The sequence below is a fragment of the Lactuca saligna genome, chromosome 5 (assembly GCF_052625555.1).
Source record: "Lactuca saligna cultivar CGN05327 chromosome 5, ASM5262555v1, whole genome shotgun sequence".
NCBI classification, from domain to species: Eukaryota; Viridiplantae; Streptophyta; class Magnoliopsida; order Asterales; family Asteraceae; genus Lactuca; species Lactuca saligna.
In genome coordinates this window covers 253,518,271-253,523,864 of record NC_136421.1, presented here as the reverse complement: position 1 = coordinate 253,523,864, position 5,594 = coordinate 253,518,271, and the positions used below count along the sequence as shown (strand labels likewise).

Below are 5,594 nucleotides of genomic sequence, written 5' to 3'. Positions count from 1 at the left end.
TAATGCAACCATGTGTTCTCATACTATCTTGTTGGTGTGAACACAAAAATCAATATTCATTAACCATTTTACCCTTGCATACCGAAATAAAAAATCATTGTATTTCATCAATTATAAAGATACTTATGATTTTTTTAGAGTGAAAAGTGTTGGAAGAAAAAAAAAAAAAGGCAGAGGTAAAGGGTAAATTGGTTATTTTGTCTCATTTAGACCGGTTTACTATGAGTAGAAATAGGATATTACATTTACAGCTTGCAAAATACATTGATCTCTAAATTCAAACATAATATGAACGATTTCCTTTCATAGAAAATAGAAAAAAAAATTGATTAAATTAATAAAATTCCTCTTAGATGAAAAGGATACAAATGTTGTTAAATTTGAATAAAATTAAAGAATTAGTGCAAATATGAACCTGAAATATTAAATTCATAACAACACATTAAATTTGTTTTGTTGTACACATCATTTTAATTTGTACAAAGAAATGGAGTGGTTGACTTGATTTTTATAATAAAATTCACAATGAGATATTAAATTTGTTGTTCATAGCAATCATCAAGCTAGTTCGAGAAAGTGGATTTCTACTACTTGGCTTTTATAGTATGAATCAACCCTGAAATTTATAATAAGAACATACATTTTTTAATTAAATCAATTTTATGCCTCTTCATCTGTTGTTGAGGCTTTGAGAGCTTAAATGTTATAAGAAACTGGACAATTTATTTTTTGGGGGTTATAAAATAGAAAAATCATATTGTGTGTTATATAACTGTAAATCCAGATGAAAGTTGCAACTACTCTACATATCATCTCCATCATCAAACTATTCTCCAATCATTGCTAGCAACTATAACTTCGGTTACTTTTGTCAAAATCCAAGCATGTGAACGATCAAGGCCACTAAAAAACTTCTTTCTCCATCTTTGATTAGAACTCGTTTGTTTTCCTTTCAACAACAAATATCGATGGATCATATACATCTTTATGACACTACAATTATGAAATATGAGTATAAATAAACATGAGACTTAATCTGGTAAGCTATATATTTGTGTTTTGTTTTTACCTAATACATATAAAAGTGAATTAATAGAGAAAGTAAAAAAGAATTAGGCTTTCGCAAATATTGGCCTTGTAACATGAATTCATCCTACTTCCAACCTAGTTCATAAACCTTATAATGCACCAAAAAAGATCTATGATTAAGTGGAACATTCTCAAATATTGTATTCGTGTAAATATACTTACATGTGACTTTTGAATGATCTATCTCCATAAAATTTCCAATAAATGTATACTTCGAGTACTCTCATTCGAATATACCTAAATATAGAAAATTTGATCATATTTAATGTGAACATATGTGAAAAAAAAAGTGGAGTGAAGTGGTCATCAGCAAAATCTGTGAATTGAAAGTAACAGAATTCTATTAGCAAAAAGCATATACAAACATGTTAGCATATCTACATATGTAAAACAGTACCTGTTAATAGTTCTATAGGATTGATGAAGTAAAATATTATTGAACACAATCACAAATTGCAGCAAGGATTACTAGGTAAGATAACCAGCAATACTCATTTGATAATTAGAAAATACAAACATGGGTTGAATTCTCTCTGAAACATTTCATCAAATAACTTATGTGCATCATAAACTCATAGTTTAACATGACAGATATGTATTGTTTCATCACCCAAACAGTTTTTCAGAACATCTTACTTGAAAGGGAAAAAACTCCATTAACGATTGACTTATACAACAAAGTAAAATTAAGTAGGATTAAGACAAAATTGAATGGGAAATCAATACATAGTGATATAAAGTTGAATATTATGATGTGTATTAAAAAACTTTTGATTTCTTTTACAGAATTCAAAAGTTGTTTAGTAGAGAAAGAACGAATAAATTGAGAAACATGTACAGCTAGAAAGAGGAAACTTACCTGTGATTTATCAAGGGAGCACCAAACGTAAAGTGTGGTCCTTCAACTCGCATCACGGGTATTTTGTTTCTTTAGTAGCCTGGCAAGGAGATTCTTCAATTAGTGGTTCTAATCGAGAGAAACAAACAAAATATAATTAGGAAATGGAAAATAAGAAGTAGAAGGTGAAAGATGCAGTTATTGGGAGAAATATATTTTGTCTCCATCACCTCTGATTCAGAACTGTTAGAAAAAATTTCAACCATTTCTCAATTCAATTGCTTTTCTCTACCTGTGAAGCTCTTAGTGGTGAAAAGATATTGGGGTATCGGTAAGTGGTGGAGAGGGCGGTAAGTGATGGAGACAATGAAAAAAGATACAGACACAAAGATGGCGTCTTTGGTTGGATAAATTCAAAAAAAATAGAACAAATGATGTAGGTGAAGAGTGATGGAAGTTTCTAGGGTTTATCTCACCATAGAAAGACGAACCATATGGAAACAATGAATATAGCGTATTTGGTTTTTGACTGCATGAACTTAGTTATGCAAAGAATAAGCAAAATCAAACAGAGGTGAAGGAAATCAAACATCAAACATTTTAAGAATAAAACCTGGAAACTGTTGGCCAAATCAAAGTCCATTGCGACGGGTTGAACACCTACATTGCATAGGGTAGGTGGGTGATAAACGTCAACTTCTACCTCTCGGTGGCGGTGGCGTTTGTGAGAGTTCAGAGGTGGAACACTTACCAGAAGGGACATATCACCTCCATATGGAAGAGGGAGGCGTAGAAACACAGTGGTGTATTGGATAATCAGAGTATTTGGTGGTCAATTGATGTATGCATCCACTACTGCAGATGTCGACGGAAGCGGTGATATAGTTGTGCAACAGCTGATTGGCCGACAGGGCTAGTGAAGATGTGGTGACCCGTGGTTTGCTTCCGGTGGAAGAAGTCGAGAGAATAGTGGGGATCTAGGAAAACATCAACATGCATCTACGGTTCCTGAGGTTGGAACGGTGGGAACGATGGGAAGTATCCAGAACCGAAATCAGGAAGGAGGAAGCGAATATGTGTAGCCCTAACCTAATAAAAAATATATGCAAGGAGCTGAATTGGGTATATCAGTGAATAGGAATGAAGCGGTGGATACTCACACTAATCTCATTGTTATTGGCTAAACTGGCGGTGGAATCAAGCAAGAACACGTTGTTGTTACTGTCACCCACTCCACTGCCCAAAATTAATGAAAAAGATTAAGAAAAAAACTCACCAATAAGAATAGAGTATTGTTCCTAAAGGTACCTAAAAATTAATATCTATATATATATAATACACAAAGAAATAAAAAGTCAGATCTTATTAAAAATAAGAAATAAACTATGCTTTACAATTGTTCTCTACTAATTTTTTGTTTCTCGAAACAAATGTGTACATCTTCTTTCCTCTCTTGTTTGAAGAGTGATTTTTCTACGAACACAAATTACACACATGCTCAAAATGTTCGTATTTCTTAAGTATTAGCAGCCATAAGAAACACATCAAAATAAATAATTATAAAGTTAAAGACTAACTTGTAAATTATAGGATAAATAACACAAAAGACAATAAATTATACTAAAATTCTAATTTGACATTGTAATTTTTTTCTCATATTTGATACTGTGTTTTTTAATTTTTTATAATTCTGACCACTTGACCGGTCAACTCAGTTATCTACTGATATGTCAGTTTTAATGATGTGGCATGTTAACATGACATGATGACGTGTCAAAAATTATATATATATATATATATATATATATATATATACACACACACACTACAAAAGACACTAAGTTTTCATTTTTTCGATTTTGAAAATATGTTTAATTTTTATTTCAAATTTGACGCTATTTTTTTGTTTCAAATCGAACATCATTTTTTTCAATTTTGTTCAAATTTGACCATTTTTCATTTGAAACCACATACATATATTTTTTATTACATTTTAAACCGTATAAATATATTTTTTTTCATTTAAAAACAACATTTTTATATAAATACAAAGTTTTTTTTATATTCAAAACATAATGTTATGCATAAAAATGTATTAGTTATATGATGAAAACCAAACTGACCATAAGCTTCGAATAAGATTTAAGAATTTCACGGGTTGTAAACCTGACCTTTGTGCCTTGATCGACTACACATCTCCAAACCTACAAACTCATTTTAAAGTTGTGTATTTAATATAAAATATGATTTTTATATAACTAATACATATTTATACATTAACTTATGGGTTGAATGTAATAAATAAATAAATAAAAATAAATAAAACCTTGAATTTATAAAAATATGGTTTTTTAAATAAAAAAAAATACAAATACGGTTTAAAATGTATTAAAAAGTATTTATATTGTTTTAAATGAAAATTGGTTAATATTGAACAAAATTTGAAAAAAAAATGATGTTCAATTTGGAACCAAAAGAAATAAGTGTCAGAATTGAAACAAAAAATTAAAGTTAATGTCAAAATCAAAAAAATAAAATAAAATAAAATAAATAAATGAAAACTTAGTGTCTTTTGTGGGAAAAAATTTAATTTTGACACGTCAACAGGTAACTAGGTTGACTGGTGGAGTGGTTAAAATAGTAAAAAAATAGAAAATACAGTGTCAAATTTGAGAAAAAAACACAATGTCAAATTATTATTTTTGTGTAAACTTAATATCTTCTGTGATATTTACCATATACTATAATGTATATATACAATTAAGAATAAAAAAGTGACATGTGAAATTAACAATTTCAAAAACTATATGATATAATTTGTAAATTCTAAGGAAAAATAAAATAAAATAAAATCAACAAATAAAATCATATTTTGATTTTATATATATATATATATATATATATATATATATATATATATATATATATATATATAATTATCAACAAAGGTATAAATGAAGCTTCTTAATAAATTCAATATCATATTATACTTTTAAAAGAGACATTTTTCCAATCACCTCATGCATTTGAAGCCCACACATAAATTTCCGAAAACCTCATGTATTTGAAATTCTCATACATTTTCGTCTTCAAAGTAATTAATTACACATCACACACTTTATATAACTGAAATTTTGAAGCTACAAATGGATCTATGTATGGTGAATTTAGAACATGGCAAGAAGGAACAATTGATTTTTCTCCTACTTACTTATAAATATGTTCCCACTTCTGATGAAAATTTGGCAAGAATGATGAAACAAAACTTATCCCTGCATGGTAATCAAATCTATTTATATCATTCATTTCATACATTTCACTCCTTTAGTTTGCTTCTGTTGCATGGTAATTAAATCCCTTTATATCATTTATTTCATAAATTCCACTCCTTTTGTTTGTACAATTTCAAATACTCTAAACAGATTATGAATATATGGTAGGTGTGATATGATAATATGGACTGGGAATGAACTAAAGTAGATACTATATTGTAACACCAGGTTTTGAAAGTATTGTGTTGTTGGGGGTTGTGTCCCAATTATCATTTGTCATGGAGTTTAAGGCCTTGGGGAAGGAAAGATTTTGCCCAGTTCAAAGGTAGGTGTAACGACCCAATTTTTCACATCAAAATTTTTTGTTTAAAAACGTTACTTTAGAAAATATTAAT

The 5,594-nt window shown here is 29.0% G+C and overlaps 1 long non-coding RNA gene across 6 annotated transcripts; it reads right to left on the bottom strand.

The window, feature by feature from the left end:
- Positions 1-622: 622 nt before the first annotated feature.
- On the bottom strand, positions 623-3,191 carry LOC145047393 (uncharacterized). 6 transcript variants are annotated; one of them, XR_013682203.1, is made up of 3 exons: positions 1,949-3,154; positions 1,252-1,326; positions 623-1,177 (listed from the first exon to the last, which is right to left on the bottom strand). It is a non-coding gene; the product is annotated as an uncharacterized LOC145047393 (long non-coding RNA). The 6 variants fall into 6 exon arrangements; XR_013682202.1 differs by having other exon boundaries at positions 623-993; positions 1,949-3,153; XR_013682206.1 differs by having other exon boundaries at positions 623-1,326; positions 1,949-2,056; positions 2,220-3,153.
- Positions 3,192-5,594: the final 2,403 nt, after the last annotated feature.